We start from the raw sequence: 13,628 nt of genomic DNA on the forward strand, positions 1-13,628 counted from the left end.
ATAGAAATTAATTTTTAAATAAATTTTTATTAGCAAATTCTACGAAAATTCAATTATTTATATACAAAATTAAATAATTTATTCAATAATTGAATGTTTCTTAAAATTTAATTTTTACGAATAATTTTAGTAACAACTTTTGAAAATAATAAATTTCTTTATAGGAATTTAATTGAAATTTCACTTAAATTTATTATATTAAACAATTTTATAGCAATTTTTGAAAATAATTGAAAAATTTTTAAAGAATTTTATTAAAATTTTTTTAAATAATTGAATTCTTGAGGAGAATTTAAATAATAATTTCTGAAAATAATTGAATTCATGCGAAGAATTTTATTAAATTTTGTTTAAATAATTGAAATTTTGCCAAGAATTATATTAAAATTTTTGACAATTTAATTCTTGAGAAGAATTTCGCTACCTATTTATAAAAATAATTTAATTCTTGAAGAGAATTTTTTAAAAAATTTGAAAATAATTTAATTTCTGAAAAGTATTTTATTACTTTTCAAAAGAATTGAATTCTTGTGATGAATTTTTATATTTACCAAAATAATTGAATTTCGGAAAAGAATTTCATTAAAATTCCTTAAAATAATTGATTTTATGAGGAGAATTTTGTTGTTTATCAAGATAATTAAATTCTTTTGCAGAATTACTAAAAAAAATTTGAAAATAATAATTGATTTCCTGTCACGATTTAAAAGTTATATATGAAAATAATTGAATTATTCCAACGAATTTTATTATTTTATTAAATAATTGAATGTTTCTTAAAATTCAATTCTTTCATCGAGTCTTAATAAAATTTTTAAGAATAATTGAATTTTTCAAGGAATTCATTAAAAATTGTATAAAAAATATTTGAAATTCTGCGATGAAAATAATTGAATTCGTAAATGAAATTTTATTATTTATGAAAATAATTGTATATTTTCGTAGAATTGTATCAAAAATTTATTTCAATAATAAAATTTTTTGTTAAATTTTATGAAAATAGTAAATATTTTAAAAATCATTAAATTGCAAAAAACTTTTGAAAATAATTGAAATTTTGCAAAGAATTTTTTATTTAAATTTTTGAAAATAATTGAATTTTTGGCGAAAAATTTTGCTATTTATAAAGATAATTGAATTCTTGACGATATATTCATTAAAATTTTAAAAAATAATTGAATTTCTTTGAAGAATTTTATTACTTTTGAAAATAATCGAATTCTTGTGACGAATATTGTTATTTATGAAAATAATTGAATTTTGCAAAAAAAATTTATTACAATTTCTGCAAATAATTGAATTTTACATAGAATTTTATTAAAATTTTTTAAAATAATTGAATTTTGCAAAGAATTTCATTAAAATTCCTAGAAAAAAAATTGAATTTTTGTGAAGAATTTTGTATTTATCAAGATAATTGTGTTAAAACTTTGTAAATAATTAAATAATATTAAAAAATTCATTCTGGTTAGAAAGAGAAACAAATTTTTATTGTTTTTGTATTAGAATTCGTCGTAATTTCACAGTTTATGAAGAAAACAAGAAGGACACTAAAAATTTAGAATTTTCTTAAGAATTCTTAAAATTCAATTTTTTTCATTACTCTTAATAGAAATCCCTAACTTTTCCCTGAATTTCCTGTATTGGAAAAATAATCTAAATGTACGTTTTCTATGTTAATGTTCTACTTTAATTTGGCTTTACTTTAATTTTTAATTTTAATGATTGATAATTGATCAAATGTTGTACATAGGAATACGAGCACAAAATCCTTTTTTGTGGAAAAAAATCCCGAGTAAGTGAGATAATATTGCAAAATCCCCTTTTAAGGGAATTAACAAAATGACAATTTATTGATGTAAACTGCTAATTATGTTGGGGCTAGAAACTAATGAATGCATATAGCTTCAGTGTTCAACGAAAAATATTAGCGAATACACAATTTACTATCGAAAACAAATTTCGTTTATCATTTGTTCATTTCGTAAAATCATAAAATCGTAAAAAATTATTTATTTATATTTGACTTTAATGAATTTACAGTTTTTCTAAGGATATCAAATTGAAACAAAAAATATATCAAAATTGTTGCACTGCAACAATTTTTGGTCTCAATTTGATATTCTTGGAAAAACTGTGTTTTTGCTACAAAACTAACGAAACTAGTAAAAAAAAAAAAATTATTATAAAAATTCTAATTTAGTGAGTTTTCTAATAAAAACATTTTTATTAAAATGTTTCTATTAGAAACTATCACTAACTTAGTAATATATAAGAATTTTTTATACATGAGTAATAATGCCGTTAGATAATTGACACTGTTATTGTATATAAAATAAACAGGAAACCCTTTGTATTTTATTATTACAGGAAATACTCTATCAAATCACATATTTTATACATAGAATCAAAATAATCCAATTACGAAAAAAATAAAATTCTCCAAAAAAAAAGGAATCTTCATTAGTCATCCTCAACTGAACAAACAAAATTAATTATTTTGTGTAAAATTTGTTATATTAAATTATAAACACTGAGTAATTCTTAACGGAAAATCAACAATGACATCACTTCTGTAATTTCAAGAGAATAAAAAAACAAATATTTCACTTTTATTCTACGCAGTTAACATATATCTTTTAAACGAATAAAAATTTTCCATAATTCATAATTAACACTTGTTTGAATTTTATGAAAGGGATAATTTATATTTAATATAAATTATGGCGCATTGAGAAGTTCTAAGTTTTCTTAAGATTCTCCACAAAGTGGTAACTTGATTTCTTTTGAAAAAAAATTTTTTTTTTTGAAAATTTCCTATGTAGAACTTTTAGGGATCACAGTTACTTCTACTTTTTTACCTAATCCCCCTTTTTGTTCCCTTAAATTAATAGAATCCCCTAACACATCTAAATATCAAAAATTTTCTACCCTTTTTTCCTTATTTTTAAGAAAAAATTGGAAAAATTATCATTTTTTGCAAGTTGTTAACTTAATAATATAAATAGTAAGTTAAATCGCACTAAAATTTGAATAAAAATAATAAAAATTCTTGACAATGTAAACTCTAATTTCGAATTTATGAAAATCTAGAAATATATGAATATTGTTAAATTTTAGAAGAAGTTTTTGACTCGTGACTTTTCTCAAATAATAAAAAGACGTGTTTTTTCACATATGGCTCAAGTATAATGATAACAACTTGTCTTGTTGATTTTAAGAAACAACTTTCATTCATTTTCTCTGTGTATAGATAAGAAAAATATTGTTTACACTTTAGGGGGAAAACCACTTTTAATAAGAAAACCATTTTTAATAAAAATTATATACGGCACGGAATTTAATTATTCTTCTCGATTTCTTCTTTAATGGGAATTACATCGAAAGAAGGATTTTTTTAATCCAACTTTAGCTTAATAGTTCAATTTCACCATCTTTTATCTTTGCTATAAACATGAGTAAAATATTTTGTTTAAATGTACTTGTAATTTTTAAGCGCTTTTAAATAAAAGTAACCACAGCCGAACACTAGCAGAAGATCATAATTGTCATAAAAAGAGGTTTAAATTTAATTCTACTTAATTCTATTATTTTTTATGGACTGCTCACAACCTACATTGTTGCTGGAATGTTGCTGAACAACATACTAAAGAATAGAAAATTTAATTGTACTTTTTAAGCGCTTTTAAATAAAAATAACCACAGCCGAACATTAGCAGAAGATCATAATTGTCATAAAAATATTTTTAAATTAAATTCTATTAAATTTAATTATTTTCTATCGACTGCTAACTACCTAGATTGTTGCTGGGATGTTGCTAAACAACATCTTGAAGGATTGAAAATTTTATTGTAATTTTTAAGCCCTATTAAATAAAAGTAACCGCAGCCGAACACTAGCAGAAGATCATAATTGTCATAAAAATATTTTTAAATTAAATTCTATTAAATTTAATTATTTTCTATCGACTGCTAACTACCTAGATTGTTGCTGGGATGTTGCTGAACAACATACTAAAGGATAGAAAATTTTATTGTAATTTTTAAGCCCTATTAAATAAAAGTAACCGCAGCCGAACACTAGCAGAAGATCATAATTGTCATAAAAAGAGGTTTAAATTTATTTCTACTTAATTCTATTATTTTTTATGGACTGCTTACAACCTACATTGTTGCTGGGATGTTGCTGAACAACATACTAAAGGATAAAAAATTTTATTGTAATTTTGAGCCCTATTAAATAAAAGTAACCGCAGCCGAACACTAGCAGAAGATCATAATTGTCATAAAAATATTTTTAAATTAAATTCTATTAAATTTAATTATTTTCTATCGACTGCTAACTACCTAGATTGTTGCTGGGATGTTGCTGAACAACATACTAAAGGATAGAAAATTTTATTGTAATTTTTAAGCCCTATTAAATAAAAGTAACCGCAGCCGAACACTAGCAGAAGATCATAATTGTCATAAAAAGAGGTTTAAATTTATTTCTACTTAATTCTATTATTTTTTATGGACTGCTTACAACCTACATTGTTGCTGGGATGTTGCTGAACAACATACTAAAGGATAGAAAATTTTATTGTAATTTTTAAGCGCTTTTAAATAAAAGTACCCACAGCCGAACACTTGCAGAAGATTATAATTGTCATAAAAATACTTTCAAATTAATTTCTTTTTAATTCTATTATTTTTTAGAGACTATTAACCACCTATAGGGTGGCAAGATTGTTTTTAAATTGTTATTAAATTAGTAACTTATAAAAGTAGTAAATAAATAATTGTATGAAAGTAAAAAAAAAAGTGTCAAAAATTATCAATAGTCGCGTGACAAATTGTGTTGTGTATTTCGAACATAGAAACCAAACTCTAAAACCTTTTATATTTACTTTAATAAACTAATATATCACAAACTGAATATCAAATAAATTCTTTCGAAAGTATCAAAAATAGATAAATATTGATTATTCAGTTCAAATTTCAATATTTTTACAATGTTTATATAATTCCATTTATTCTTTTTTAATACCAAGATTAATAGACATTTGTTATTTAATTAGTAAAGTAAATATTATGAGTTTTTTTTCGTCTAAAAAATCGTTCACCCTGGTTTTATCAAATTTTTGCTTATAAATCTTTATACAATATTTAAGAAAATCATATGCTTCTCACAATTTCAGAATATCAAAGGAAGCGGAAAGAATTGTGAATGCATTTTCTATGCATACGCAATAAGTATCTGAGGATTATATGGAATCGATCTCTCTTTCTTTCAAGAGACTTTTATTAACAATTTCTATGCATTCAGAAGTTAAAAAAAAAAATTTTTTTTTTTGTTAACATTTTAGATTTAACGTGTACAATGAAAAAAAAAATTTGTCTATAATTCATACATAAAAATCCCGACTAAGTTTCGTTTTCTTTTCATTTAAGATAGTCATACCTTATCATTAACTTATCGTCCACATACATATACATGTATGCTTCCAACTCATTTCCACTATTAACAGTATGACTCATTTTAAATGTCAAATATAGACGCAATCTATTGTGTATACAGTTACCTGAACTGTCACAAAATATTCCTGAAATTTTTCATTTAATTTGTAATGAATTAGAAAATTTTAAAAACTCACCTTTTTAAAATTGTAATTCAAATTCTCTTGAAATTACATGAGTTTCCTAATATAATATATAATTAAAATAAAATAATTTTAATGTTAAAAAAATTCTCTGCAAAATTCAATTATTTGCATAAATAACAATATTTATAACAAGTATTTAATTATTTTGAAAATCAAAGAAATTCTTCCCAGAAATTCAATTATTCTCAAAAATTTTTTTAAAAATCCTCGTGCAGATTTCAATTATCTTTATAAATAACAAAACTTTCTGCCAAAATTCAATTGTTTTCAAAATTTTTTTTAAATCCTCGTAAAGATTTCAATTATCTAATATAAATAGCTAAATTCTCTGATAAAATTCAATTATTTTCAAAAACGTAAAAAAAATTCTCTGAAAAATTTAATTATTTCCATAAATAACACCAGCCATCACAAGAATTTAATTATTTTCAAAAGTAAAAAAATCCCTCCCAGAAATTCAATTATTCTCAAAAATTTTTTTAAAATCCTCGTGAAGATTTCAATTATTTTTATAAATAACAAAATTCTCTGACAAAATTCAATTATTTTCACAAGTGTTAAAAAAATTCTCTGCAAAATTCAATTATTTTCATAAATAATTGAAATAATAATTCATCACAAGAATTTAATTATTTTCAGAAGTAAAAAGATTCCTCCCAGAAATTCAATTATTCTCAAAAAATTTTTAAAAATCCTCGTGAAGATTTCAATTATTTTTATAAATAACAAACTTCTCTGCAAAATTCAATTATTTTCAAAAATTTTAATAGAATTCTTGGAAAAATTTCAATTATTTTAAAATATTTTCTCAATTTAATGATTTTTAATTCCATTATTTGAATAAAATTTCGCAAAAGAATTTAATTATTAAAAAAAAAATTTGATAAAATTACGCAAATTTTCAATTATTTTCATAAATAGTAAAAATTCCACAGGAATTCAATTATTTAAAACAGAATTTGCAATAATTTTTTAACTAAATTAAATTTTTAACTAATTAAAATTTTTTGCCAAAATTCAATTATTTTCAAAAATATTAAAATTCTATTCAGGGATTCAATTATTATTATAAACAATAAAATTTCTTTTGGGAATTAAAAATTTTTGTAAAAAGTTGTAGACTACGGAAAAAGATAAAAAAAAATACAAATAATTAACAGAAATTAAGAAGAGAAAATTTTATTTTCTCCAGTTATATTAATTGAAATTATTTGAAAAGTAGTTTTTATTTGAATCTAAAAAATGTGTATAACAGAATTCGGAAATTGTTGACACTGTTGCGTGACAAGTTATGACCTCTAATTATCATGGGTTTTGTACTCATCTTAGCCATTGTATTCTCTAGGTACAGTAAAGCTTCATCAAATTTACTTGCTTGAAACAATTCACAATGTCGTGTATGTATATACACATAGAGAACGAAACATTTAAAAATAAAAACTTGATGATAAACTACGTAATTAAAAAATAAGTGTTGAAAATTTACTTCCACGAAGTCATATTACTTGTGTGATTATAATCCTTTTTTATTCAATACAACAAATACGTAACTATTTTTCAAAGAAAAAATTCTTCTTCGAAAACGATTTTTTTTCTATTTTCAAAAAAGAATTTAATAAAAATACTCCTGACAATTTTTAAAATAATGACTATAATATTTAGATAATTTTCTTGTAATACAAAGTTACAAAAATTATAGAAATTTTCAACCAACAATATGAGTTTTTTTAAAATTTACATTTTAAAAAAATTGTCATATTGTTGGTTGAAAAAAATTTGTTGAAAGAAATAAATTGGTTTAAAAAAATTGTCATATTTTTGGTTGAAAAAAATAAATTGGTTTAAAGAAATTTTAAATCCTACATTTAAAAAAAATGTCATATTGTTGGTTGAAAAAAATTTGTTGAAAAAAATTTTAAATTGACATTTTAAAAAAATTGTCATATTGTTGGTAGAAAAAAAATTGGTGAAAAAAATGAATTGGTTTTAAAAAAATTTTAAATTGACATTTTAAAAAAATTGTCATATTGTTGGTAGAAAAAAATTTGTTGAAAAAAATGAATTGATTTAAAAAAATTTTAAATTTACATTTTAAAAAAATAGTCATATCGTTGGTAGAAAAAAAATTGGTGAAAAAAATAAATTGGTTTAAAGGAATTTTAAATTTACATTTTAAAAAAATTGTCATATTGTTGATTAAAAACTACAATAATTTTTTTTCTTGACTTAATAGTTAAGAATTAAGTGTATGCATTGGGGTTTTTTTTTTGCTAAAACGTTATGAAACATTGTTATCAAAGTACATCTTCGATGCTAAAGTTTTCTTAGAAAATCCTGATTTACTTGCGAAGATAATTTCCTGATACAAGAAATAATTCTCTAAACGTTCTTTAAACGTAAGTGGAAGTTATAAAAAGAATAGTTTCAAAGAGGAAAATTAAAACATATTCATTCGTAAAATATACTTTGAATTTAGTAAAACTTATTCTGCAATTAATACAATTTGTCAAAAATTAAAAACAACTTGGATTTTTCCTAGAAAAAAAATTTTTTCTTATTAAAAGTTTCTTTATATTTGTTACCTTTTATGAAAAAATTTAAGTTTAAATTCTCTGTGAAATAATTTATAAAGATTTTTAATTTTCAAAAAACTAAAATTTTTCCAAATTTTCAAAATAGTTTTCTTCGTGCAAAACTAAAAATTCTTCTAACTTAGAAAAAGTGACAATTTTTAAATTTCTTTTTTTAAAGTAATGAAAAAAGGGGAGAAAATATATTATTATATTTTAATTAAATTTTAAATTAAATTTTATTGTTGTATTTTAAAAAATATTAAATAAAAAGAGAAGAAAAATAAAAATAAAATTTTAAGAGACAATATTTATAAAAAAAAAAATTTGCCTTTATTATGATCATCAGTTATAGTTATTGCACTTGCTTTGGCATAAAACTTTTCTCTCGTATTCTAGAAAGTAAATTGTTATTATATTCATGTGCATATATATGGAAACATTTTCCGTAAAACTTTTTGAACTGGCAATTATATTACAAAATCGTTAAAAAAGGACTCTTGTAATTACAACTTCCCATCTACTCGTTGCCAAGAACCGAAAGTACACTCGTATTGTAAACATTTCAAAATCATTGTAATCTATGAAGCATAAAATTTAAACCAAGTGTCTGTTAGTTTGAACGTTTCGCAGAAAAAAAGAGAAACACACGAAAAAAAAGAATTTCGTTTATAGTCAAAAAGAAGAGTTTTGTATATTCTTTTTCTCTGACCTTTTTGCAAGAAATAGATTCCTCTTAAGTTGAAATTGCAAATCTCTCGGATAATTTCGAACTTTTTCCGACTGTTTTTCAGAAAAGGCTATTTTTCGACTTATTTGGCGCAATAAACCGCATAATTTTAGCAAATAATTGAATTTCGCAGAAGAATTTTGCAATTTATAAAGATAATTGAAATCTTGACGATAATTTAAAAAAAATTTTTTGAAAATAATTAGATTTCTGCGAAGAATTTTATTACTTTTGAAAATAATTGAATTTTTATTATGAATATTGTTATTTATGAAAATAATTGAATGTTCCTTAAAATTGAATTCCCATAAAGAATTTTATTAACAACTTTTTAAATAATTAAAATCTTTCGACGAATTTCAATAAAATTTTTAAGATTTAATTACAAAAAAAGTATTTAAAGAATAATTACCTTTTTTCGAAGAATTCCATTAAAATTGTATTAAAAATAATTGAAATTCTGCGACGAGTTTTCTTTATTTATGAAAATATTTCAATTCTTGCGAAAATTTTATTAAAATTTTCAAAAATAATTAAATTCCTGTAAAAAAAATTGGCAAAAATTCAATTATTTAAAAAAAAATATATAATAAAATTCTAGGCATAAATTACAAATAACAAAATTCTTTACACATCTTCAATTACTTACTGAAGTTTTAATAAAATTTTCCATAAGAATTTAAATATTTTCGTTAATTAATAAAAATCTTTGCAAAAATTAAAATTATTTACAAAAATCTTAATTAAATTCTTTGCAAGAATTCAATTATTTTTATAAATATCAAAATTTTTGCTGCAATTCAAATATGTTCATAAAAGTTTTGATAAAACTTTTTTCTTAGGAATTCAATTAATTTTTATACAATTTTAAAACAATTTCTCGTCAAGATTCAATTAATTTTAAAATTTAAATGAAATTCTTCGAAAGAATTCAATTATTCTTAAAAATTTCTGTCTTTTTATAAATTTCCACTTCTTTAAATTCGCTAATACTAGAAATCAAAAAACTATTCTCAAAACTTATAATCAAATTCTTTAAAACGATTTAATTATTTTCAAAAAATATTCGAAATTCAATTATTTTCAATATCCAGTATTTTTATGAAATTTCGTAAAAGAATTCAATTATTAAAAAAGAAATTGATGAAATTCATTCAGAATTCAATTATTTTCATAAATAATAAAATTTCCACAGGAATTCAATTAATTTAGAATAGCATTTTCAAAAAAATCAATTATTTAACAAAATTATTATACAATTTCTTCACAATAATTCAAATACTTTCACTAATAATAACATTTTTCATTAAAATTCAATTTTTTAAAAAAATTTTTAATAAAATTCTAAGCAAGAATTCAATTATTTTCATAACTAATAAAACTCATCGAAGAATTTTAATTATTTTTAATACAATTTTAAATTAATTAATCGAAAAATTCAATTATTTTAACAAATACAGTTTTCCACAAAAATTCGATTATTTGAAACAATGTTTATAAAATTCTTATAAAGAATTCAATTATTTTCAAAAATAACAAAATTTTTCACAGAAATTCAATTCTTTTAAACATTTTAATAACATTTTTCGCAATAATTCAATTATTTTCATAAATAATAAAATGCTTTTTTGGGAATTCAATTATTTTCAAAAAAATTTAATAAAATTCTTAGCAACTATTGAATTATTTTCATAAATAATGAAATTCATAACAGGATTTCAATTATTTTTAATACAATTTTACAGGAATTGCTCGAGATATGTAATTATTGTTAAAAATTTAATTACGATTCCTCGAAAAAATTAATTATTTAAAAAATTATTTTTTTAAAATTCTTTTGAAGAATTCAATTATTATTTACATTAAAGCTTTATAATATTTTTTATGAGAATTTTTCACAGGAATTCAATTATTTTTAATTATTTTAATAAAATTCTTCTCGAGAATTCAATTATTTACATAAATTATATTTCGAAAGAATTCAATTATTAAAGATAAATAACAAAATTATTCCCGAAAATTCAATTATTTTGAGGCATTTTAATAAAATTCTTTTTAAACTTCAATTATTTCCAAAAATAACAATATTTATCACAAGAATTCAATTATTTTTAAAAGTAACATAAATTTCTTCTTGGAAATTCAATTATTTTTAAATATTTTAATAAAATTGTTTTAAAGAAATCAATTATTTTAAATACAATTTTAATTTATTTTTTTTTTTAAATAATTCAATTATTCTTTTAGATTTTAATAAAATTCTTTCTAAGAATTCAATATTGTTTACATAAATAATTCTTCGAAAGAATTCAATTATGTCGATAAATAACAAAATTATTTCCGAAAATTTAATTATTTTGTATCTTTTAAATAAAATTCTTTTCAAAAAAAATTTAATAAATAATCACACGGACATTCAATTATTGTCAATAATTTTTATAAATTTCTTTTTAAAATTTAATTATTTTTAGAAACTTTTCGCAATTCAATGATTTTCAATATCTACTATTATTTCATAAAATTTCCAAACAGAATTAAATTATTTAAAAAATTTGTTGTAAAAATCTTCGTAAGAATTCAATTCTTTTCATGCGAATAATAAAAATTTCTCAGGAATTCAATTATTTAGATTAGAATTTGCATAAAATTAGTCGAAAGAAATTGATGAATAATTTAAAAATTTTTCTAAAATTCTTCGCAAGAATTAAATTATTTTTATAAATATTTAAATTCTTTCATGAATAATAAAATTCGTTGCAGAAATTAAATTTATTAGCAGCATAAGAAATGAAGTAAATATTTTTTTATGAAAATTAGAGAAAAAGTCAGGAAAATAAAATATAGAATGGAATTTTTCTCAGTTTTTTAAAGTGTCTAAAACGAGTTTTTTTGGTCGCCAAGTTTAATTTTTTTGATATCTTCTTTTTTACTCCTTTTTTTAGTTTGAAAGCTACTTTTTAAAAATTAATTATCGAGTGCGAAGTCTGCATTTCGTTAGATAACATTATTCTTCTAGTTCTAAATTATAAATAATATTTCATAATTATATTTTAATATACATTTTCTTAATTCAATATAGAAATTATTGCTTCAAAAAAATTTAATTTAATATCATTGGCGCTATTCGGCCAATAGTTTTTTTTTCTTAGTGTAGGCCTGAAATATTGTCTGCATTTTCAAGAGTTAAAAATTGTTTACAAAAAAAAATCCGAAGTTTGGATTTTTTTTGTTTTAAATCAAAATTAATTGTTTACAAAAAAAATCCGAAGTTATTTAACTTTGGATTTTTTTTTTGTTTTTAATAAAATTCAATTGTTTACAAAAAAAATCCGAAGTTATTTAACTTTGGATTTTGTTTTGTTTTTAATCAAAATTAATTGTTTACAAAAAAAAATCCGAAGTTATTTAACTTCGGATTTTTTTTTTTGCAAACAATTTTTGACTGAATTGCAGATAATTCTACGATTGCTATAACGATGTCAATGTCCTGTAGTTACGAGCTCATCACATATTTATGAATTATGACCAAACTAATAAAACTAGATTTTGTCATAACAACATTTTTTAACTCATTATAATACAAAAAGTATATTGTGAAAATGTAGGAAAATGTATACCCAGTTTAATATAATGTGTGCATTATAATAAATAATAAATTTTCCCTCAAGGTCAGTGTTACCTCTAGAAACTTGCGGAGGATTTCCTGTACATGAGAGTGTATTATTATGCTAAAATGTAGTCATATTTATTATTCAGCTTCTAACAGAGGAAGAGAGATACTCGAGAACCAGTCAGTTGCTATTACGCAGACATTATAAGTTCTCTTATATGTTTCGCTGGCTGGTAACTCACCTTTAGGCGAATATATATTTCTTAGCGGTGACGGCAAGTTCACCGTTAATTACTATAGTATAGAAATTTTATTGACAATCCTATATTGCATAAAGTGGCATAAAGTTCGTTCCTCGAATGCAATTTTCTCTCTATTATATGAGAACTTCATTTAATGTACTAAAATTCAATTAAACCTGATTAATTGCAATGCAAACGGTGATTATCATTTGAATATATACGAGGAAAAGAAACTATATTTTTGCATATGTTTAAAAATCTTGTTTTTAACGTGACTTTAACTTATAAGATAGAATTATACTCTACACACTGAAAAAAAAAATTTGATTCAAATAAGCGATTTATGATTATATCTCATTTGTCTATTATCAAATGTTTACTTAAATCAAACAATTTTTATTGTTTGAATTAAACATTGAATTAAATTAAATGGTATTTGAACCAATAAATTCAGTAGTTGAGGCAAATAACATTTAAGCTTAAATTTGTTTACATTTAAATTATGTCAATTTGACGCAAATTGCTATTTATTTGCTACGATAAAATAAAATATTCAGGTTAAGTAAATATTTATTTGCTTCTAATATAGATTTAATGGATAATTGACATATAATTAATTAATTCGGTTAATTAAATTTTACTTGCTCTAAATAAATTTTTTTTTTCACTCTCTAAGTTGCTAATGACACTTGTTTCATTTAAAAAGACACTAATGCTACTATTTCTTGAACCGAACTTAAAATTAATTTATTTACTGGAAAAGTTAATTCCAAGATGCAAAAAATTAGAGGCGATAAAAATATCGCAAAGGAAAGAAAATTAAAAATT

The sequence above is a fragment of the Leptopilina heterotoma genome, unplaced genomic scaffold (assembly GCF_015476425.1).
Source record: "Leptopilina heterotoma isolate Lh14 unplaced genomic scaffold, ASM1547642v1 Lhet_152, whole genome shotgun sequence".
In the NCBI taxonomy this organism is placed as follows: Eukaryota; Metazoa; Arthropoda; class Insecta; order Hymenoptera; family Figitidae; genus Leptopilina; species Leptopilina heterotoma.